General features: G+C 41.2%; 1 protein-coding gene across 2 annotated transcripts in view; it reads right to left on the reverse strand.

Moving 5' to 3' along the window:
- LOC121635665 (beta-1,3-galactosyltransferase 1-like) overlaps positions 1-25,701 on the reverse strand; it is a 157,463-nt gene that overhangs the window by 29,913 nt on the left and 101,849 nt on the right. The window lies entirely within an intron of this gene.

A 25,701-nucleotide genomic window follows, 5' to 3' on the forward strand; every position in this document is an offset into this window, starting at 1 on the left:
ATTCCCTTTTCCGATTCCGTGTTTCGATTCCAGTTCCCTTACGATTCTTGTTCCCGATTCATCATTCCCACCTGGTTGCCGCCATTTTGTTCGATAAACAAAAACTTCTTCAGTAACACTTTTGTCAATATAGGCATGCTATACCATGGTGTCAAGCCAATCGTCTTTTATCTTGTCTTTTAGATCTCTCTCTCAAACTTTGTTCTTAAACCGTTTCAGTTAAAGAGACAGGAACTAGAAAGAATAGTTTTAATTCTATGAAAAGAAGAGTGGCATCATCTGTTTGTGCTGTGTGTTGCGCGCTTGGGTGTGTGTGTGTGTGTGTGTGTGTGAATGTGTGTGATTTCAAATGTAAAGTAGATAGCATCTGCATTATTCTACTCTTAGATTTTTAATATATGTTTTTACACTGTAAAGCACTTTGTATTGCATGACAATGTATGAAAAGGGCTATACAAATAAAGTTTGAATTGAATTGAATTGAATTGAATTGTAATCGCAAGTGTAGCCAATCACTGAGCAGGAACGCAAACACTTCCGGCAGGTTCTTGTTTGTTGGTGTTCGGCGGCTTCATCTTCCAGTCGGTGGACCAGGGATTGAAATTAGGAATTGAAATTTAAAAGTATGAACGATTTGGGAGAATTTGAAAGTAAGTCCCGGTTCTAATATAGTCTGTTGGTGGAAAATTATTCTCAAATATTGGTTTGATATAATTTCATTTGGCTTGTGTTTTTATTGTAGTCAGGTCATAAGGTGGCTCAATATCCCCGTTCTTTGACAGTGCAAATTTTAGTAAACATTTTTAATATAAAGCGTATTTGTTTCCGATACTTTCTGCCCATAGATGCATCGTGTAAATAGACTGTGTTGGACATCACACTCCTCCTACATGTGTCATGTCACAGATGCGTCACGTCTGTGACTCGGTTCCCATCGTTCATTTAAAAGAGCCGTTCAAAAGAATCAGTTCGTTCATGAACCTCACATCTCTACTTGTAGAGTCAGTACTTTTCTTAGAATCCTTGGTTTTTACTGTTTGTTCCTGGACCAAACATCACGATAAAATACAAGTAAAAAGTCTGCTGTACATTTTTAATTATAACTCTAGTTTTACTGGTTTATAAACACAATTTAAAAACTGGTTCATAGTTTAAAGTCCTCGAGGTTCTGACTGATTTCCTCATAACTTTGCACTGGTTATAACCAAACAAGTCACTTTACTGACAGAGCCAGTTGAAATTTAGTGTTAAAAGAAAAGTACCAGATACACTGGATTTTAATTAACTGGATTTGGATTTTCTTTCCATTTTGACATTAATAAGATAAGTTATGCTCACACCGTAACTTTTCAGCAGTCAGTAAAATGTGTCCGAGGCCGCCATGTCCTTCCCTTCCCCTGATGGATGTCACAGCTTCTAACAGAAAAATGTGTGTGTGACTTTGTGCTGCTGTGTGGCAGCGATGACAGGAAGTGATCCAGCTGTTTATGTCAGTTGTAAGACAGGCGATCCATCTGTGTGATTAGCTGCTGGACAGCCTGACTTTGGTCTGGGACAGATCGATCTGTGGTGGCCACAGAGAAAAGCCACCCCACCCCCTTCTGTGGGGGTGTATTTGTGGGAAAAGTGTGTGATGTGAGGAATGAGCTGCAATATATGATTTAAGATCCTTACTTATAAAGAGGGATGGATAAATGGATAAATAACAGCTAAGACGAACAATTTGTTCAACATTAAATGAGCCGGTCCTTCTTTCTCTCACTGCTAAATGGCCTCAATTAAAACAGCATTATTCCTGTTGATGTTATTTGGGTTTCATCCTTCAAAAATAAATAAATGAAACCATCTGACTGATTAGGATGACTGATCCAACCAGAGCTTCTCGTTAAGTAACCAAAAGTCAAAAGTTCAGCAAAAGATACAAGAAACAGCTTTTCCTCCCAGGACTGACTTCCAGGCACCGGTTTCCATGAAGCTTCTACTTTCAAATTCAAATACAGGTTAAGCAAGCAGCAGGTCACACATGGGGGCTGCCTTGTGCCCTGCCTGATATGGCATCCAGCCCAAATACCTACTCAAGCCCGCTTTCATTGGCTTGTTGAGCCTAGTTTTTCTTGTTAGTCGTTATTGGTGCCAATGTGGACGTATTGGTACCCATGCCAATATGTACGCACAAATGGGTGCATTAAAGGGATTAAGGCTTATATATAGGCCCATTTTCACTGAGTGGTTTCGCTCAGGCTGGTGCGGTATGGTACTCAATTATGTGTGTTTCCATTATAAAAGGGGCCCACACAACCGAACCGTACCATTTATGTATCCCTTTCAGTTGTAGGTCCTTAGGAAAATGCTACGCTGCAGTTAAGGTGGAGCTACAGGCATCTAATGATAAAATCCATTGATTGGCAGACAAATGGCAGAAAAATGTCACTGCTCATGATAAAAGCCAGTGTGAAACAAACACAACATTACTGTTCAGTTTATTTAGTTTTATTGGAAATTAGGATGCTTGCAAACAACAGTAAGATCTGCTCGTACTATATCGTTTGTAACAAAAAACGAGCTGCTGATCAGCCTCCTTCGTTGTTTGCAGAGTTACATTTGTTGTTGCACTTGTGTGATGCCATGCAAGGCATTTGGTTTAAACCCTGTATGCCCAGTGGTGGTCGGACATGCAGTGGGAATGCTCACCTGAAATGGCGGATCGTTCTAAAACGTCCGAACCGTACCGGCCCGGAGCGAAGTGCTCAGTGCAAAAGGGGACCATTACTTTTCGTCGGTGCTTATTGTGCAATAATATATATATATATTTTTATATCAAAACAGGTGCTTTAATTGGGTTTGCTTTCACTTTTGCTGTACAAAAATATGAATTTTAAAAAATCACAAAAAAAAAAAAAAACTGTGACATTTGGTCCCACTGAAATGAATGATGTTTGGCCAAAGTGAGTTAAAAAGTCCAGAATATTTTAGAGACCTATATCTCATGCATACCGTCACGTAGAAACTTGAAAGTTTAAATGGGCCACGAAAGCTAAAGATTTTACTCTCTGATAGGACGTTGTGATATCTTTTATGGTTTAGACACAATCACAGTTTAGGTTTTATGAAAAATGAAATAACGCCCCCCAACTTGTGACCTCACGCTCCAAATCTGGCCTTCAAACTAATTCTGAAACTTTCTCAAACAAACTTCTCTCACGCCCACAGTTTTTTCTGTACATAAACAAATTATCACAACTTTTTTCTGGGCTTTCATCCAGTTTATAATGATTGTGATAGGCCTCAGGGTTTGCTCTCAAAGTGCTTCAGAGAGCAGAGTACGCCCACTCCTGGCTCCATTCACTTCAATTACATTTTTTCTCAGTTTTCTCCTCAAATAAGGATGTGAGGGCAGTTTTTCACTCGTCATAAAAACTACATAGAAGACAATAGGTTAATAACAATTACATTTATGTGTTTGGGAGACCCTACTCCCACTTAACAGCTGATAAATTTTATTGATACAACTTTTAACGCCAAAGAGCAGGCCTTGTTGTCATAGCGATATTAATGAGCAGGTGCAGTTGAGTGTGAAAGCATGAAATCATGCATACACCTCCCAGAAACAGTAACATGTGATTCAGAGGAGGAGGATGCATTTAATGAACCATCCACAGTGTTTTATGCTTACAAATGGGATGATTCAGCATGTTAAAACAAGCGTTATTGCATCTCTTCTCTCTCACACACAAACACATACATGCATGTTATTCAGGTGTTAACATATCAAAGTGTATGGCCAAATCCCATTTCTCGTTTTTTACCCTTTCCCCTAACCTTTGCTTTTCACTACCCCAGTCCCTTAAAACAGGTAGTCAGGTAGGGGTGAAAGCATAAGAACCCTACTGTACGTCGTCGGAAGTCATCACTACTTGCTACGTCAGATGAAGCGACAGGTATCTATGACAACCAAATGGCAGAAAAACAAAGATGGTGTTTACAGCTGTTCAAGTCTTCAATAATCGTTTAAATTTCCGGGCTTTAGGCATATTTTTGCATTTCTCTTCAATAAGACCAAAAAACAAAAGATGTTGTGTTACAGTGGTATAATACACACTCGGAGAGCTATGCTGATGAAAGTTAGTGACGTTAACAAACTAACATTAAAATTAATGAAGTGGGTAGAGATAAGTTAGCAAACAGCCCTTTGATGAACACGGATGTAAATAAATGGCCACATGATGGAAGAAAATTTTAATATAATTTCATTACATTCTCATTGATTCTAAATAACATTAGTGTTCTGACTTCCTCGTGTCGCCATCTTTACAGATGTATCTGGTGTTTGTCGGGAATTTTTTTATACTCCTTTGTTTCAAGTGCGGTCCTGGGCTGTCTTCATTCAGATGGTTATGTGGTCCTCACCCTGAGCCCTTCCCCCTTCACCCAAAAGAGAATCAAGAGAGCTCGTCCCCTAACATTAACACTCATGGGAATGGGATTCAGCCCAAGTCTGTATGAAACCCTCCCTCACACTCATTAGGACCTTTTCTGTCACCATAGCTTCACAGGTCTTCGTAACATGGCTGTCTCTGTTCACTGGATGGGCAGTAGCTGCATTGGCACTCATCAAAATGTATTCACAAGTTTTCTAGTTGGTATCATTATCAGTTATTACTGTTAGTATTATTATAATTTACGTCTTTTTTTCTTTCTTCCTTCCTCTCTTCTCTCCCCAACTTGGGGGAGGTATACACCCAGGCCTTTTTTTTCCTCCTTTTTGTTCATCTGATTGTTAGTTGTCTCTTTTTCTCATCCTCCTCTGATATCTTTGTATAATGTCCAATGTCCTGTTGTCTCAAACTTACTATCACGATAATAATAATAATAAAAGCTTCTGTTTCCATCCTTATATCTGAAAACGACAACAAGCTCTGGACTGAAACAGTTACCTAGACAACAAAACGTCTGCCCACTCTGCTGGAAAAAGAATCTAAATGAGTAAATGGAAAAATGTGTTATGTAGTAAAAAAAAACAAAAAAAAACAACAATAATAATTAAATTAAAATATGTATTCTGGCCTTAGAAGGAGGCAGTTTTCAAGTTTTCAAGTTCAGGATTCCTGGTTACTAATTTACAATAACAATAACGAGCTTTAACAAACTCTAGTTTAGTTTCTTTGACTGAATTTTGTCAATCAGTGTTTGAGCTGAAGGGTAATGTCAGCATGCTCACAGGGGAACTTTTCACAGTCTGATATTGAATTAATAAAATATAAACCACACTCAAAATTATAGTTTACAAAGTATTAAAAAAGAGAAGTCTTTCTAGATGGTGAGAAAAGGATCTAAAGGATACAGCAGGTGATTATTAATGCTTTATGTTGCAGCTAAGAGTCTACAGAAACTCTATTTCTCACAAGAAACATGAGAAGATTAAACAGTCTTAATATATTCATGCAGTATAAATTAAACCAGCTGGAAAAGCAATGCAATATGTAACATGCCATTTCCTTCAGGCCAATTTGCTCTTTTTATTCTTTCTTTCTTTGTGCAGCCCTCCAAACATAAAGATATCAGTGGCTTAACTTGAAACTATAAAGGCTTTATTTCTACCACTCGATAACCAGGCCTGCAGTGCAGCCTTCATTAAATCAGTAATTAAAACTCCCAGAGTCGATGCTTAGAGTTTACAGATCATCTTATCATAAGCTTAATTTGTGTAATTGCTATTTGCAGCAGAGCTCTTTGTTATTTTATTTAATTAAGAAAAGAATTCAGGGATAATTTTATGCTAAGAGCTACAAGGGTTAAGAAAATGGATTCTGTTAGTATTCAAGCCTGCTGGAGTTTTAAAAAAAAGAGTCCTGAAAGAGCCTTCAGGACCGTGCTGAGAGTGTAGAGCTGGTACTAAAACAATATGCAGCAATTCACCCCTGAGGATTAATAAAGGCTCATTCTAGTTGCCAAATGTAAAGCATGAACTCATGTGATTAATGCAGAGTGCAATGTATTTGCCACTGAAGGTAAACATAATATTAAGTGTAAATCATAAGAGAAAATGTGTCTGCTTAAAGTGAAGCCGTTGCCAGGTAAAGGTGGCTGTGAGGATTTCATTGCATCACTGCCGTGGTCCAGCAAGTGATGGGTTGAACGCCGGACGTGTCTGCCATCATCTTTTACAGCCAGGAGTTAAGACTCTGCTATTTAAAGTCAACACTGCCACAGTGCACATTTGTGTCAGCCTCCGTCCCATTGTTTCTAGTGCCTACAAAAACTTTATGAACCATACATCTGCTGCATCAGACAGACATACGAGATGGTGCAGGACTTGCAGTAATCCATCTTCCGTCTGTCGTGCAGAAATGTTCCAACACTGCATGCGAGCACAAAGAGAAGACAGGGAAATACAGACTTTTACTCCAAGACGAAGGTTTTAATTATTTACAAAACATCCAAAGAGATATTTTGCACATGAACCACAAAATCTACGTTTTACAGTTTCAGCCTGAAGCGAAAACATGAAGATAATTCTATTAAATGTTATGTGAGAAACAGCAGCACTCGATATCTCCTAATACTCGTAATCCAATAACTTCGTGTGGCGCTATCAGCTGTCAGAGGGAGGGATCCACTGTGGGAAATAAATCTACCACAAACTGTTTCAGTAACACACACATCCTCATTACATAAGAATAATTCATTTGCATGAAAAATACGGCCATTTTCACATCGTTAATTAGTAAAATGAGTAAAAAAAACATCCCTATTATTGAAGTGAATCCCAGCTGAGGATATACTTCAGCCTCGGCCTTATTTAAGGATTTAAGTTTTCTTTGTGAAAGCAGAGGGTTTACTCGTGTGCACAGAATTGATTTGAAGCTCAGGCATGATTCCTGCAACAGAAATCTCTTTTCATTTGGCACTGTGGAAACTACATTATCCATTTAGCGGGGTTCTCGGGCTTATACATCTTTATTGGAACTGTGTTCTCATATAGAAATAATGCCTGTTGTTTTGTTTGGTGTGTAGTTTTCATGGTGTCTGTGATGCCGAGTTGGGATTATTAAATGTCATTGGCTCTAGTGTTTAGTCATGATTAAAGGTGCTGATATTAGAGATTTAGAAAGAAACTGACAGGAATGGTGACATTTTGATGTCTCGGCACTGCTAATATCATCAGTGATTGCTATTTAATTTTACTGCAGTGAAGCTGTGGCTTCAGTCAGGAAATCAGTGTCTGGCATTTAGAAAGCGTCTGTGCAGTCTGGTGTCGCTTCTTAACACAGATCAGTCTCTTTCTATTGCAACATTTTTAACATTATAACTTCATCCATTTCAGTTTTTTTTTTTTTTTTTTAACATATCAGGACATGATAATAAATCCTACAATCCGTATTATTCACAAGATAGCTGCCAGTCGTCCCAGGAGTGGACGTCCCAGCAAGTTCAGCCAAAGGTCAGACCGTCAGAGCTACATCTCAGACACTCCAGGCCTCAGTTTGCATGAACATGGCAGGTTTGAGTTTGAACAAACCACAGGACTTCTGGAACACTGTTCTTTAGACAGACCACAACAAAGTGGACGTTTGGTCGGAATACACAAAACATGAACACCTCATAATAACTGTCAAGCATGGCAGTGGAGGGATGATGATCTGGGCTTGTTCTTGGTTTCAGTATCACACAACTAATTTTATCTCTTACTTTTTCTGGTTTTATCTCTGGTGAGGTTCTGAGTAATCCAAGCCAACAGTACAGGATGACATGGACATGTAGAAACTGCAGATTGGTCAGTAAATCATCATCTCTAGGTGTAAACATCTCTTCACAGCAGTGCACAAACACCAACATGCCTACTTGCTCCATGACATTAGTCTGAAAGTCCTGCAGGCATCTGCAAACTTTAATCATTTTTATTAGGTTTGGATGATAAAAGGAACTGAAGGAGGGCTTGTTTTCTGTCTCCAGGGACTAAATGAATGTCTCCTCCACTGCTCTTTACTCTCTTTGACAATAAGATGTATATCTACAACATGATGAGACAGGAAAGAAATGGATAACAACCGAAATGGTCTGCCCCCTCCCATGAAGTCCAGTTAGAAAAAGACTGAACCAGTATGGCTTGTCTGGAAGGGCTGTGGGAGAAGGGGTCTTCTCTCTAAAAAGGACATGGCAGCACGGCTTAGGTTTGAACAAACCACTAGACATTTGGAACGATGTCCTTTGGACAGACCAGACCAAAGCTTGGAACGGCACAGCCTATCAGCACAAACACCTCAGTGTCCAACACAGTGGTGGAAGGATGATGATCTGGTCACCTTGAGTCATTGAGCGCACCATGAACCCCTCTGGAATTTTCTAGAGTAAGAGTCCAACTGTCTAGCAGCTAAAGCTTGGATTAAACTGTCTCATCTGGACACCATCTGGACCTGCAGCCTTGTTCTGGTTCAGTCTCTCCAGCTGGCTCTTCACCTGGCTGCAGAAACCAGACCAGGGGGAGGAGGTCCAGATCTCAATCTGACTGAGATGTTGTGGTGGAACCTTCAGAGAGCTACAAACCTCAAAGAACTGAAGGAGCGAGCAGAAATTCCTCCAAAACACTGTTAGAGACTGATTATGTCTCACAGAAAACGATTATGTCAAGTGATTACTGCTAAAGATAATTATTCTACACACTACTGCAGCATTTTAGCTTCAGTTTTATTCAATAAATAATGAAGTCAATGAGACGAGGTTGTATTTACCTCATTTAAGATACTCACAGCAAGTGTAAAGACCTGATGATGTTTATTTCTTTATGTTTGACATATAAAACCTTAAAACTGAAAAAGGTTGACCTTTCTTAATGCTAGCGTAGCCCATTACACCCAGTGTCCTCATATTAAAGCATAACTCCAATCAGATCTCATTTAACACTGATTCCTTCTAATACACTGAATAAATTCGCTCTCTCTTCATGTGTTTTTATAGCTAACAGACTCTATAACTTCATATATTCACACAGGAACATCAGCTCATAAAGATTTTGCTCTTTCCCCTTGACAACCATTATTGGTTAAAGATGTTTTTAATGCTTTCCTATGAATTATAGAGTCATCCACTACTTTAATGTGAATGATAAGTTAGGGATTTAGACTGTCTCTTCTCACCCTTGGTGTTAATAATATACCCTCACTTCATTTACAGGTTGTGCTTCACCTCTAAACTGTGAGTCTGACACCTGAACAGATCAGCGGCTTGTTGCATCACCGATCAGAACCATTTATTTAGATGTGGTCAGCTTTTAAACCAGGTATTTTGAAGGTGGCAATCCCATAAGATGCAATAACTAATACCTGGAAGCCTTTCAGTTTCTGTCTGACAAGCACTTGGATATGCTGAGCAGAAAGCAAATGTCACCTACAGAACAGTGTGCATCTCTGTAAGAAGATCATGTACAGCTGCAGAGAAAAATCACTACAAACTCCGGTTTCTAATGGATTGGTGGTTATGGATGAACTGGATTGGACAATTTAATTGGACGTCTGCAATGAATGTGGTTAATTTTTAAAGACAGGAACGAGAAAAATAGGATGGACTACTTACAACTAAAATGACACGAATAACTACTGGGGTAACTACTACCTTTATCCAGTAGTAGAACATATAATTTAAGTATTTAAAAAAGAACAAAGAAACAAAGATTTTTATTCTTGTTTAAAGGGAGTATTTCCTCTTTACTGTCACCTTGTGCAGCTCAGGATGAGGGACTGAATCAAAGAGAGTTAATGCAGTCAAATTTCCTTAGCTAGATATTTCTTAATATGAACACAGTTATTATAATTTTGACTAATGTGGATCATATAATGGATTGAGTGTTGGATTAAAATTAATTGGATTGAATTGGAATTGGAAAAGTTCCTTGCGGTGTTGTAGATTTTAAACGAATCCATCTGTGATATGTTCAGAGAATATAAACCTAGCAGAGCCCTTAGAATCCAAGACTCTGGTCAACTAGTCCAGACCAGAGTCCAGACCAGAGTCCAGACTAAACATGGAGAAGCAGTATTCAGCTGTTATGCTGCAAACAAGTGGAACAAACTGCCAGTGGAGATTAAACTTTTACCAAACATGGACACTTTTAAATACAGGTTAAAAAACATTTTTTATTCTCATGCGCTTATGCATGAAATCTACACAGGTTGGTACGATACATGTTGCATTTCTACAGGTAAAAACTGGGAAGGCTGCCAGAAGATCCAATCCTATCCGCCCCTACTTCACTGGGAGCCTTCTGTTGGGGTCCCAATCTTACTGATCCAACCAAAAGGGATAGAGCTTGACACACTGAAATCCGTTTATTAGTCTATATGTTCTTTGTGACTCGATGCTCAGATGTTTAAATATACGATTTATTGATTTATTGTTGTTTAACACCAAGAGGAAAGAAAGAAAAACTGCTGGATGCCCACCATCCTCCTCCTTTGTTACTGGGTCACATTTCTTTTTGTTATAATTTAAGGAAGGCGTCATGCTCCTTTGACGTCATGTTATTATGAGGCTAACGCATTTGTTGCTATCCAGCCAATACCACGCCTACCAGGTAAGGTTGGCTGTGGGAACACAACAGAAGTCAGGGTTTATCAAACCAAACCCATACCACATCGAACCTGCTGTTTCCAGGGACTGTTGACTGTTAATATGTGAATCATTATTTACTAACCCAAGATGACTCCAAAGTATGTTTCTATGGGGAAAAAAAAGCCTTTTTTTTATTTATGTAAAAAAACTGCATGACTTTTGAAATGGAACAATAATAGAAGAATAAACGCCGATCAACAGTAATATGCTTACAGCACTGGCACTTACAAGCTTTGTAATCTCCAGAAATGAGCATGTAAATAAATAATTGCAGCAAGTATAATAATAAAACCAAACAGTAAATGACTTGTTAAGTAGAATAAAACACTAAAGATCTGGCAGCGAAACATTTGGAATATTTGTGATTAGTTTTCAAATGTATTTTGGCCGCCTGAGGAAGACTTGGACAGAGTTTTCTCGATAAGCAGAAACCGTTTTTCTCTTCAAGACATTTAACTCAAGAAGCTGCAGTTTCATTATGAATCCAATAAAGACACTTTCCTCTTGGCAGACTCAAACAGCTACGTTAAGCGTTTAGGGGTTCTTCGGTGGTGGGTGGAGGTCAGGCAGAAATACAATTCAGAGAATATTCAGTGGGAGGAGAGAGGTCCATTGATCACTCCGAGGCTCTGACAAGGTATTGTTTGGGAAAGAATGAAAAGATCTGACCTTGTACTGGAAAAGGGGGTCATGCACAAAAACTGTAGAACAAACAAGGCCCTCTGCAGCTGTGATTTGGGTCTGGAGGTTTAATACAAGCAGTCTTGTATTATTATTTACCTCTTTACACATCTAAGCTGTGATTTAATGGCTGCCACCATCTGCTGTGCTGCCTCTTTTAATGTCTCTGTCTGAGAATGAATATCATCATGATCTCCATCATCACCATGTTTGCTACTGTCTGAAACTGGCAGCAGACTTTGGAGGGAACTCTACAATCTGCCCTGCACTCTGGTGGATGTGCTAGCTAACAACCACGACAACATAAGGGGAGCATGAATGAATGAGGGCTGAGACGTACCTATTTGTATATGTAAAGGGAGCATAAATACGCCTTAAGGCCTATTTATGCTCCTTTATGTACGTTCATTTCAAGCGTTGTCATACGTCATCGCCCTCATACTGCCATGCGTCTTTTATTTTGCCATGGATGTTGGATCAATTTATCCACTGGTGGGCAGAGTTCACTTCCACGTTCTGACTTCAGTTTCAGACTCCGGTTGGTGGTCACACTCACACAGTCTTTCTACAAAATCTCTCTCTACAGTTGTCCTAGTCATTCTTCTTCTTCCTGTTCCTCTTCTTCTCTGGTTTGTTCCTTTGCTGGTCGCATGTCAGCATGGACGAAAGCGTTGGTCTTCTGCATCCAGCATAAATGGGTCTTCAACCTCCCTGTGGGTCTGGCATGTGCAGAAACAGCATCCACCATAGAACCCATCAAAATGAGTGTAGACATGATTATTTTTTCTTTCTGATTCCATTGTCAAATGTTTTAAACCAGGGACCAACAAATCCAGACCTCTTGGGCCTGCAGGTTTTCAATGTGTCCATGCTCCAACAGACCTGACTCAATTTACATGAACAGCCTATGAAATTCTGCAGAATGACTTATCTTGGGGACATTATAAACCTGCAGCACACTGGCCCAAGTAGTCCAAATTTGGTGATCCCTGGTTTAATCTATCCTTTGATCGGATTGAAAATGTTTTACAATTGAGGCCAATTAGATCAGCCGAGGTGTTTTTATGATGCACTTATATTTTGATTGGATGTTCGAACGGATCAAAAGTGCTCCATGTGAACGCAGCTAATGTGGCTTTCCTGTGAGAACAGAAAAGCTCATAACACCTGTATTCTTGCAATTTCCAGGTGAGGTCGAGAATAGGCAGAGAGGGTGTGTGTGTGTGTGATTGCAATGAAATATATCTCACAGTTGCAAAAAAAACAAATAAAAAAAAAAAACAACAACCAGTGTTTGGCACTTCTGACCCCTCCCTAACCTCCACTTTGACTTCTTGGTCAAATTGACCCATGCAAATATGTAAATATGTTGATTACACTTATGAAGAAAGGAAGAAAAGAAAAAGAAAGAAAAATTATGCATTTACATCACATTCTCTACACAACCACTGCTGTTTGTCAGAAGAGAAGACAAACCATGCAAAATTCTGTTATGCTTTAACTCAGCTGCTGCTTGACATAGTTGGAACTGATCTCAACATCCCACCTCTAGCTATGCTAGCAAAGCAGAGATTTTACTTCAGCAAGTCAAGATTCAAAGTGAAGCAGAAGTGAGATCTCTGACACCTGAAGCGCCTGAAGCTGGCTTTAGTCCTTCCAGATTTATATAATAATTCCTGTGAAGCTAACAAACCTGCAGGTGAAAACAGTGAGGTAGAAAATTCAGCTGCAGCTCATAATCGCATGTAAAACCACGAGAAAAGAATCTAAATGGTAAATGGTCTGTCCTTATATAGTGCTTTTATCCAAAGCGCTTTACATATACGTCACATTCACCCATTCACACACATTCACACACTGATGGCAGAAGCTGCCATGCAAGGTGCTCAACCATGACCCATCAGGAGAAATTAGGGGTTTAGTGTCTTGCTCAGGGACACCTCTCTGCGTGGGATTGAACCGGCAGCCCTTGGGCTACAGGACGACCACTCTATCCACCATATATTGGTTTGGTAATGGGACCTAACACACCCCTGCTGCAGTAATTGGCACTTGTGCCATGTTAAATGTGATACATATGAGTTACTTGGTTCAAAATAATCCGACTGAAGTCTGAAAATGGAAAGTGCTGCATGTCCAAGAGAGGCTCTTGTTTCACAAAACTACCCAGAAAGCCTTTTGGCGAACAGCATGAACTTTGATTAAATACTCAGCAAATTATTGGATGGAGCTTCTATCAAAGGGAACTTCAACCACTGAGATGAATCTATCACAGAGCAGGTGTGTAAACAGAACAAGCCCATCGCAGATAAAACCCACCTGCTGTCATCGGCTACAGGATGCTGATTGGTCTGAAACTTTTATGTTGCAGCCACAAACCACAAACACCATGTTAAATCTGAAAGAAATCAAGCTGCTCTGCAGAACAACCAACCAGACTAACATTAAACAAAAGGAAAACATTTAAATTTAGAAATAATTTAATCTGTTTCCTACACAGCAGAGATGTTATCTGATGTTTGTCAGGAAACTTGTAGTGTTGTCAGATACTAATCGATACTGAAAGGCCACCTTGGCATCTGCTGGTCCATGGAAAGGACCAGCCATCTCTACATATTTTCAACAGGCACTGCAGCGGGCAGCCTCTCTCCCTACAGCATCTACCTGTTGCCAATTTAGCGACATTGTTATTCCATTTAGCAAGTTTTCAGACACATCTAGTGACCCTTTTTTGTGTTTAGCAGCATTTTCTGGTGTTGCTGGATACTTTTGGAGACTGACGTGAATCATGTACCATTTACTTCTTTTAAGTGAGCGGCAAGCTCATTGAGAGAAAACCACTTTAAAAAGCACTTAAGACGTTAGCTAAAATAATGCTAGCTTTTGTTGCGTTCCTTTGAATATTATTCATGCAGGCTTTGGATTCCAGTTTAGCTAATATGTTAGCTATTATGTATACTGGTATTTACAAAATCTAATTCTTATCTTAAATTGTTATATATGACTTTAGCAGTGATTACATGCTTTAGTTGTAATGCTAGTTAAACTAATGGCAGCTTTTGTGTATCTCTGAAAATACCTGTCATGCTAGCTATTTGAACTCCAGTTAAGCTAATCTGTTAGCTATTTTGTTTACTGGTGTTTATGTACTGTTTAAATTTTGAACTGAATCAATGCAGTGACATAAGTATGTTTTTATATTAACTTTTTACAGACTCCACACCTTCACTATCTGTTCTCAAGTGTTCATAAACCCTCCCATGGGCCTGCATCTGCTCGCTAACTGTACTGAATGAGGTGGTCCCACCATCTTTTACATGTATGCAGTGATGTCTCTGAGAAACAATCTTCTTACTAACGTGGATGATCAATACCAGCTCTGAAGAGCCGTTAATTTTCAGGTCTCTCTGCAGTTCACTAAACCTTCTAATTAAACCAACCATCCTGTCCAGACTTTAAAGTTATTTTACTCCTAACAATGACGGGAACAATCAGGAGGGAAATAGTGAACAGACAAGCCCCCTCTTCAGTTCAACAGCTGTTCAGTTTCCACAAGAAAAGCCCTGTATTCAGTGAAAAAAAACTGCATTAATCTTCTACACAGAAATATGGAGGCTTTTTGTAGAAGGCAGCCATACTGTTCAGTATCTTATCAGCTTCCTACTGTAGATAACAAGGCTGGTCTCTGTAGACAGATATGTGCTATGCTGTTAGCCTTATCACAGACTACAGACAGATGACTTTTAACACAGCGCGCTTTGTTACTTATCCTCCCACGTCATACTATCATCATGGGAATTTCATCTATGGGTAGTAGAAGAAAAATTTCTGTTGAAAGCCAACAAAATGAGTTCTTGGAAGAGGAGATGCACATATAATGTGATGTTGTGGTTTATTTACTCTAAGACTTTTTAACTTGAATTATTCAGCAACCACGTAACTCAGCCAACACCAGCACTCAGGCACACAAAATGTTTGCACACCTGATCGCACACGTGTGCACGGAGACCTCGGCAAGCTATGTTTAATACTTCTACTGAATAAAAACTGACATTTCCCGCAGCTATGATGCTAATTATTGTTGCTAATGTGGGAACAATGAACAAAACCCATCAAGCTGTACTGCTGCTTCTATGCAGTTGGATTTAATTACACACTAGAAATGTGTCTGAAAATAACGACGAGCGCTCAAGAAAAAACAGTTTTTTGATGTCGTTTGAATGACTCACAGACTCATTAGTGATTTCCTACAACTGTATGACCAGCACTCATAACCAAACTATATTTGAAATCAAGAGTAGAGCTGGTGTTAGCATTTTAATTTAAATCAGCACTTATTGCTTCTTGGGATTAAAACTCAAACATTAACTATGGCTGGAGCATTTTTTAAAATTTATATCAGTGTTTTTTTTTTTTTGGTTTTGTTTTTAACAATCTATAAAATCAGTACCACCTACACCCGTGTAATCCAACAACATAAAACCATGTTCACTCATGCTCTAGAGTCGTAAAATGTTTTAAAGCTGCTCTGTTGTGTTAATATGTGAGAATGTAAACGTCCACATTTGCTCTGAATTTCATGCCTCTCAGCCTCAAAGTAACGACGTGCAGGTGAGACGATGAGTGAATGTAAAAGCAAAGTTTTCCTGATTCAAAGTTATTAGGATGCCATTTTAAAAATCTGAATTTATCATATTCTTGGAGAGATAAGCTGATTTAGGATGGAAATGACACAGAAAACCTTTCTATTCTGTATGTATGCTAAGGTCTGGCAGAGCATTGGTAAGTTCTAGGTATTTATATAGATTTAAATTGATTAATTAATTTATTTTTTATCCACCTCTAGTTCTCGCTGCAGGGTTTAAATAAATTTAGATTAACATGTTTTATTGATAAACACAATAACGGCACCCAGGAGCCTCACTTATTGATTTTTATATGATGTACTTATGGCACTGGATTTTGCCTCATCTGATGTCCAGATAAACCTTTGCCTGGAACCTTCTCTTAAACTCATTTAAACTTCTAAAAGGACACACCAGATCCGTTTCCTCCAACACAAGAGTATCACTCCATAAATGTCCAGTTGCCCAAGATTTCCAGATCCACCCGCTGAGTGGGGTATTCAATGATTCAAATTTACTACAACAGTGTATTTATATTAAAATGATTAGTTTTATTAACAAATCAATGTTATATCCTGTCCACCTGGTTAATAAAACCTAACACTGTAGCTTAACATGACGCCACAGCAGGTAGAAATTTGATTTGCAAAGTGTAGAAGGTGCAGGAGGCAATGTAAGGAAAATTTGTCCTACGGCGTAGCTTTCCCTCCTTTAGCTGCAACATGATGCGTTCAGGGACCAGACTGCTGTCCAGGTCCAGAAGGCATTAATGACCTGTTTGTACATAAATCTGCTTTCAAATGATCTGAATCTCTGAATGTGATTATTAATAACCTATTTATCACTTTGAAAATGAGAACAATCAGGTTTCAGTTGACATCTTTATCATTTTTTGTTGTCATTCATTCTTTGGTTATTCTGTTCGCCAGTAAGTCACAACCATTTATGGACATTTTTGGGGCATCATAACCCCATTTCACCTTAAAAAACATCGTGACTGGCTCACCATATTAAATAGTTAAATAATTTGTCCTTATTTACCTCCGACTGTTTGACTTCAGCCTTTTCCCTTAATGAGATTTGCTATGCTGTTTCTTCATCTGCTGCATTTGACGACGATAACCTGGAGTCATGCAAGAGTGAACAAATCAGGCCTGGATGTGAAGTCAGATGCCATAATGAGCGCAACTTTGCAGGATTCGCTGCAGGAGAACCTCATGCCCTGCCAGTAACCTGCTGTGCACTAATGACTGTGCACATCACTCTCAAATGTTCCTTCCTCAAACATGTCCACACATACACTGACATGGACTCATGTACACTCGTCTGCAGACAAACAACAGTGTTATGTTTATAAAAACAAAAATAAATAAATAAAGGTTTAATCATGCCTTTTTTCTTACACACTAATAGCCAATTATTTCTGGGTAAATGTGGATAAAGTCCAGTAGATTCTTCCTGCTAACTACGTGGCTTCATGAAGATTCTGCATATGGAAAGAAAAACCTTGTTGTGGTCAGAAGGTGGGGAAGCTCATTCAAAAGCTGCATCGTTTCTCAGCTGTGAAGCCAAATTAGATCCACACCGATGATTTATTTTCTTCACAATACAAACCTAAACAGAACACACATATATAAACACACTATATATGTATATATATACATACATATATATGTATACACGTTAGGGCTGCAACTAATGACTATTCTGATGGTCGATTAGTCACAGACTATTAAAACCTCTAGTCGACCAATCGGATTATGTATCTCATAATATTAATAATATTAAATGGATTTTATTTCACTTTCAGCTTTGAAATCTTACATAAGGTTGTTATGTAAGTCCGACCTGCCTCGTCTTTAAATGTTCGAGTATTGCAGACGTACTTCCGTGGTACACAAAGTCCCCTTTACAAATCTGACATGTATTTACTTTATTTTGTAAGTTTAACATGAAGTTAGTCATACTTTTGAATTCGTCTGCCACTGTTCTATTCCCTATTCGGCCGCCATATTTTTCCCCTTGCTGACTTTTTTGCACATGTGCAACTCTCAGCAGAGATAGGGAAGAAGACGATGTCTCACTCTGTAGGTGTTTTTTTTTTTTTTTTGTTATATATAGCAACCTTACTTATCTCCCAGTGTAAGTCACTTATGATGAAGTTCACAATTAAATTATATAATTAAATGTTCATTTTATTAACAACCTAGTTATTTTATTTTATTGCTGCGTAATAAATAAAGAAAAAAACATCGGAATTATGAGACAAAGTCATAATTGTGAAATCAAGTTATTTTAAATTTAAAAGTCATGTATATCTAATAAAAACTGATTTAGATAATATGTCATAGTTATATCATTATTTATAAGGGACTCTACCTCTCTGAGGTGATCTTTTTATATTTAATTATTTTTATACACCTGCAGTTGGCTGCAAGATTTATCTTATTTTTCCAGCAGTTTGAGTCACGTTGCTGCCATCGAATTCAACACCAGCAAATATTCAGTGTTTCCATTTTATGCTGTGGTCTAACCCGCCTGGAATTAATTTACCTGCTGCTGCAACCTTTTCCTAATCATAACAAGACTAATAAAAGCTGAGATTGAGAATGTTTGATGTATAATTAATCAAATTCACCAGAATGAGGCTGCAAACCTCAAACGAAGGCTCAAAAAAATTTCTTGGATCTAGATTGAGAATGAGAAATGTGGACAGAATGTTAATAAGAAAAATCCAAATTCCTTCATCAAGGCACTCTCAGAAGACTATTGATACCACCCATTATCTTCGTTTGCATCACGTTTCACTACACACAAGCCCAACACCCACCAGTGCAACGGACTTCAGACTGGGATGATTCTATGAGGCTCGTTAGCTTCTGAACTGCTGCAGTGTGACTGGTCTTTGAACATATGGCTGCGTCGCACGTTGACATGTTGGTGACATCAAAGGGAATATGTGAGAGGTATGACATCTTATGGAGGTGATACAGCCGCACACACTGCTGCCAGTCAAGTTTGTGTGTGTTCTGGAAAAAGAGAAAGGATGTGCTGGAAGCGGAAGAAGCAAAGGGGATTAGTGACATTTTTCATATGCGAATCAGATCCCGCTTTGCTTCAAAAGTTTTGGCTCTTGTAGTTAATTAAAAACTTTGCATGACTCTCCTGTGTGCTGCAGAACTTTAAAAAGTGGACTTATGGTAAATGATGTGTGATACTACTGCAAGATTAGGTATCAGTCCGATACCAAGTAAATAAAGGACTAGTATCGCATATAAAATACCAATACTGTTTTATTAAGGATGTCAAAATTTACCTGTTAATGCAAAGGGATTTATCTGTGGAATTATTGCATTAAACACATTAATCTAAAAATCATTGTGGCAAGAGAAGCTGATTTTGCGCATGTAGGTGCCTTGTCACCGAGGTGAACCAAATCTACCAAAAACACTTAATCCTCCTTATTTATGAAGATTCTAGTGTTGGAAAAAAATTAATTGTCAGATACTAATCAATATTTAAAATTTAGTATATATCCATCCATCCATTTTCTGCTGCTTATCCAGAGTCAGGTCACGGGGGCAGCTACCTAAGCAGGGAAACCCAGACTTCCTTCTCCCCGGCCACATTCACCAGCTCATCCGGAGGGATCACGAGGCGTTCCAAGGCCAGCCAAGAGATGTAGTCTGTCCAGTGTGTCCTGGGTCTTCCCCGGGGCCTTTTTCTGGTGGGACATGCCCGGAACACTTCACCCGGGTGGCGTTCAAGAGGCAACATAACCAGATGCCAAAGCCACCTCAACTGGCTCCTCTACTGGGAAAGTAGATTGACCGGTAAATCCAGAGCTTTGCCTTTTGGCTCAGCTCCTTCTTCACCACGACAGACCGATGCAGCGTCTGCATCACTGCAGACGCGGCACCGATCCGCCGGTCGATCTTCTGCTCCATCCTTCCCTCACTGGTGAACAAGACCCCAAGATACGTGAACTCCTCCACTTGGGGCAGGACCCTATTGCAGACCCGGAGAGAGCCTTTTCCGGCTGAGGACCATGGTCTCGGATTTGGAGGTGCTGATTCTCATCCCAGCCGCTTCACACTTGGCTGATAATCACTCCAATGAGAGCTGAAGATGACGGCCCGATGAAGCCAACAGAACCACATCATCAGCAAAAAGCAGAGACCCAATCCTGAGGCCACTGAACCGGATCCCCTCCACACCTCGGCTGCGCCTAGAAATTCTGTCCATAAAGATTATGAACAGAATTGGTGACAAAGGGCAGCCTTGGCGTCCAACCCGCACTGGAAACGATTCTGATTTACTGCCGGCAATGCGGACCAAGCTCTGATACCAGTCATACAGGGACCGGACAGCTCATACAAGCGGGTCCGGCACCCCATACTCCCGGAGAACCCCCCACAGGAGTCCCTGGGGGACACGGTCAATACCTTCTCCAAGTCCACAAAGCACATGTAGATTGGTTGAGCAAACTCCGATGCCCCCTGAAAGGCCCTGAAGAGAGTGCAGAGCTGGCCCACTGTTCCACGACCGGAATGAAAACCACACTGCTCCTCCTCAATCCGATGTTCGACTATCCGACGGAACCTCCTCTCAAGCACCCCTGAATAGATCTTACCGGGGAGGCTGAGAAGTGTGATCCCCCTGTAGTTGGAGCACACACAAGGGGGACCACCACCTCAGTCTGCCAGTCCAGGGGAACTGTCCCCGATGTCTATGCGATGCTGCAGAGGCATGTCAGCCAAGACAGCCCTACGGCATCCAGAGCCTTAAGGAACTCTGGGCGGACCTCATCCACCCCCGGGGCCTTGCTACCGAGGTGCTTTTTAACCTCCTCAGCGACCTCACCCCCAGAGATGGGAGAGCCAGCACCAGCTACCCCAGGCTCTGCTTCCTCATCGGAGGACATGTTGGTGGGATTGAGAAGGTCTTCGAAGTATTCCCTCCACTGCCTCACAACGTCCCGAGTTGAGGTCAGCAGCCCCCCATCCCCACTGTATACAGTGTTGATGGAGCACCGCTTTCCCCTCCTGAGCCCCCGGATGGTGGACCAGAATCTCCTCAAAGCCGTCCGGAGATGGGAGTTCAAACTCTTTCTGACAGCGGATTCTGCCAGACGTTCCCAGTAGACCCTCACAGCACGCTTGGGTCTGCCAGGCATCCTCCCCCACCATCTGAGCCAACTCACCACCAGGTGGTGATCAGTTGACAGCTCCGCCCCTTTCTTCACCTGACTGTCCAGAACATGCGGCTGCAAGTCCGACGATACGACTACAAAGTCGATCATCGAACTGCGGCCTAGAGTGTCCTGGTGCCAAGTGCACATGTGGGCACTCTTATGTCTGAACAAGGTGTTCGCTATGGACAGCGCATGATGAGCGCAGAAGTCCAGCAACAAAAGACCACTCGGATTCAAATCAGGGGGGCCGTTCCTCCCAATGATGCCCCTTCTTGGTCTCGCTGTCATTGTCATTCAGGTGAGCACTGAAGTCCCCCAGCAGAACAAGGGAGTCCTAGCAAGGAGTGCTCTCCAACACCCCCTCCAAGGACTCCAAAAAGGGTGGGCACTCTGAACTGCTTTTTGGTGCATAAGCACAAACAACATTCAGGACCCGTCCCCCAACCCTGAAGGCGAATGGAAGCTACCCTTTCATCCACCGGGGGAAACCCCAACGTACAGGCACCAAGTTGAGGGGCAATGATCATGCCCACACCTGCTCACCGCCTCTCACTGGGAGCAACTCCAGAATGGAAGAGGGTCCAGCCCCTCTTAAGGACAGTGGTTCCAGAGCCCAAGCCTTGCGTCGAGGTGAGTCCAACTATATCTAGCCGGAACTGCTCAACCTTGCGCACCAGCTCAGGCTCCTTCCCCACCAGAGAGCTGACATTCTACTACCCTAGAGCTAGCTTTTGCTGCCGAGTTCCCCGCCTCTGGCAGCCTCCTAGCTCACACTGCACCCGACACCTATGGCCCCTCCTGCAGGTGGTGAGCTCACGGGAGAGGAGGCCCATGTCACCCTTTCGGGCTGAGCCCGACCGGGCCCCATGGGCAAAGGCCCAGCCACCAAGCGTTCGCCTCCGTGCCCCGCCTCCAGGCCTGGCTCCAGAGGGAGCCCGGTGACCCACGTCTGGCAATGGAATCCCTGGTCCTTGCTTTGTCATCATCATAGGGGTGATTTGAGCTACACTTCGTCTGGTCCCTCCCCTAGACACCTGTTTGCCATGGGTGACCCTACCGGCATGAGCCCCCGACAACTTAGCAGCTAGGTTTGTCAGGACACACAAACTCCTCCACCACGATAAGGTGGCAGCTCAGGGAGGAAATTTAGTATATAGTTAGATATTAATTAGCGTTGATACCGATCTGTTGGTTCACAGAGAAGACCACACCCCTTACCCATTTTTTGACAGGCACTGCAGCAGGCAGCCCCACCCCTATAGCAGCAGTCATTGAATAGTCCTGTCCAGCATCTGCACCAGCTCCCAGCATCAGTCCCAGCATCAACACCAGCTCTCAGCATTATTCCCAGCATCAGCACCAGCTTCCTAGCATCGGTGCCAGCATCGGTGCCAGTTCCCTGCATTAGTCCCAGCATCAGTACCAGCTCCCAGCATCAGTCCCAGCATCAATACCAGCTCTCAGCATTATTCCCAGCATCAGCACCAGCTTCCAGCATCAGTCCCAGCATCGGTGCCAGTTCCCAGCATTAGTCCCAGCATCAGTACTAGCTTCCAGCATCAGTCCCAGCATCGGTACCAATTCCCAGCATCAGTCCCAGCATCAGTACTAGCTCCCAGCATTGGTCCCAGCATCAGTACCAGCTTTCGGCATCAGTACCAGCATCAGTACCAGCTTCCAGCATTAGTCCCAGCATTGGTACCAGCTCCCAGCATCAGTCCCAACATCAGTACCAGCTTCCAGCATCAGTCCCAGCATCAGTACCATTTCCCAGCATCAGTCCCAGCATCAGTACCAACTCTCAGCATTAGTCCCAGCATCAGTACCAGCTTCCAGCATCAGTCCCAGCATCGGTGCCAGTTCCCAGCATCAGCACCAGCTTCCAGCATCAGTCCCAGCATCGGTGCCAGTTCCCAGCATTAGTCCCAGCATCAGTACCAGCTTCCAGCATCAGTCCCAGCATTGGTACCAGCTCTCAGCATCAGTCCAAACATCAGTACCAGCTTCCAGCATCAGTCCCAGCATTGGTACCAGCTCCCAGCATCAGTCCAAACATCAGTACCAGCTTCCAGCATCAGTCCCAGCATTAGTACCATTTCCCAGCATCAGTCCCAGCATCAGTACCAACTCTCAGCATTAGTCCCAGCATCAGTACCAGCTTCCAGCATCAGGACAAAGTCCGAGCATCAGTACCAGCTTCGAGCATAAGTTGGATGAGACGTCCACCTCTGCTTCATGACTAGAGTCCATATATATCGGACAAAGCTGCGACTGACAGATCCCATCCTGGTTTGCAGTCAGATATTAATGCTAATTAACGTCTGAAAAACATTTAGAGTTAATCTTTTAAATTTCTTTTAATTAATTAATTTAGTTACTAGATCATCTTTACTACTTTGCTTTATCATTTACTTGATGTGTTCTTAGGTATTGTAAATAAAATGGACATTTACGCTAAATAGTTTGTTTAGTTTAGTATTTTTGTGCTACAGTGAGTAAAGAGTCTGAAATGGAGCTTTTAAATAATGCAATTATTTCACAATGTAAATGTCTATTCTTACATTCATTCATACATTTTTATTGTATTATTTCTGTTGTTATTTTCATGGTCTTCAGACTTTAGATTTATTTCTATAGTATCAAAAACAATATCGAGATACAATATCAAAGCTGGTCTATTTGCTAATTTGTATAAAAACTGATAGATAATATCGATATTTGTATCAATCCGCCCACCACTACTGATAGTTGACTTGTATAGGTTACCAGTAAACTGTTGCTCATCTGCAGGGACGTTTGGAGTGAAGAAGGATGTTGTGAAGACAGATAAATGGGCTACAAATACATCATCGAGGCTGGTGTCACCTTCCAGAGTGAAAAAAGAAGCATCCTTTGCATGAACCCTTAACAGAAATCAAGCAGCTGAACAAGCTGGAGCAACAGAAACATCAACAACTAGTTAGTTTCTGCAAAGTTACAGCAGAGAAAAGCCGCACCAGTGTGGGACCTCAGACAATAAAGATTCATTCTGTGAACCTAACAGTCTCCTGCGACTCCCCGTTGCAGGGGGGTTTGTGATCTCCTTCTGCAGCAGCCTCCTCTCGCCTCATGTGGCTGTCAGAACTGCCTGCTAACGCGCCTGCAGATAAATCCAGCAGTGATGACTGCACTTTTGAACTCTTCTGATTCACCGTCTCACTCAGAAAGCAGACGGCATCGCATGCTCGCTCTTTGCCTTGTCTGTTTTGTTATAGCAAACGCAAGCGCATCCTTACAGCATGGAGCTAACAGCAAACACAAAGCTGGTGTGTAGGTGTGTGCGTGGGTGGAATATTGCTTTGCAGCCAGTGTTCAGTATGTGACAGTGTCTCACTAATTAGTGAGCCACTGTGAACTGAGACACTCAGGTTTATTTCAGATTTGAACAATTTGCGCCACTGATGGATTCAACATCATTCCCTCCAACTTAGAAATTAGCTGAATATTTAAAGCTAGCGAGCGTGACGCTCGGTCTTGTTCCAGCACTGAATGACATCGCAGACTGTAGTTTGGGTGAAATGAGATGGAAAATGAAAAACGCTCTCACAGATGTGTCAATGGTTCCTAATTATCTTTGCCAGGGTGTTGAAGGATCTGCAGGACGGACTTTAACTTTCTGTTGTTAAACAGATGCTATGGATGATTGTAAGTTCTTCTAGGTCTCATGGTGTGTGGGGTTTCATCCTGTAGGGTTAGTCTGGCTTTTTGTTTTGCTTTGTAAATGTCATGTTCTGGTTCAGTTTGCGGGCTCCACAGTGCTGTGGTGGTCAGCACCTTTTTGAGTGTGGAGTTTGCATGTTCTCCCCTTTTATGCATGGGTTCTGTCCTGCTTCCTCTCAGAGATGCATGTTAGGCTGATTGTTCAATACAAAGTCTCCCTAGGAGAGAGCTGAGTGGTTGTTTGTCTTCCTGTGATGGACTGGCGACCTGTCCAGGTATACCTGCCTCTCACCTGCTAATTGCCGGGATAGACTCCAGCTTCCTCGAGACAGCTTTCCGAATGGGAATAAGCGGTGTAGAATATGGATGAATGAATAAATTATAGTATAAAGTATAATACATTACAATATAATGAACCATATACTATTTTTTATATCATATTAAAAATAATATATTATAGCTTATTGTTTACCTATAGTAAACAGTAAGTAATAATAATAATGTTCATAATAACAATAATGGGTGTATAATAGTATACATACTCTAAATGATCTAAGTCTAAAATACTTAGGTGTAGGACTCAATTGAAAAAAATGATCTAATCTATCAATGGGGGTGTGGGGGGCATAGTAATACCCTTATTTTTGTTCTTTTCAGACACATTAAATCTTCTGCTAATGTTGATTTATTTCAGTGTTTTTTTTCCTTCAAAAACCTTCTCATTAGGGTCAATAAATAAAAGACTTGACCTAAAATCTCCAACAACAGATGAAGACTATAAGAAACAAAACTGTCAAACCCACAGCGTGAAAGATGAAGGGTGGTCCCCTCAGAGAGACTTTCTTTCTTTTCCAACCCTCATCAGTGGCTCTCTTATTAGAGGCTTACATGACCCTG

Source organism: Melanotaenia boesemani, chromosome 24 (genome assembly GCF_017639745.1).
Source record: "Melanotaenia boesemani isolate fMelBoe1 chromosome 24, fMelBoe1.pri, whole genome shotgun sequence".
Taxonomy (NCBI): Eukaryota; Metazoa; Chordata; class Actinopteri; order Atheriniformes; family Melanotaeniidae; genus Melanotaenia; species Melanotaenia boesemani.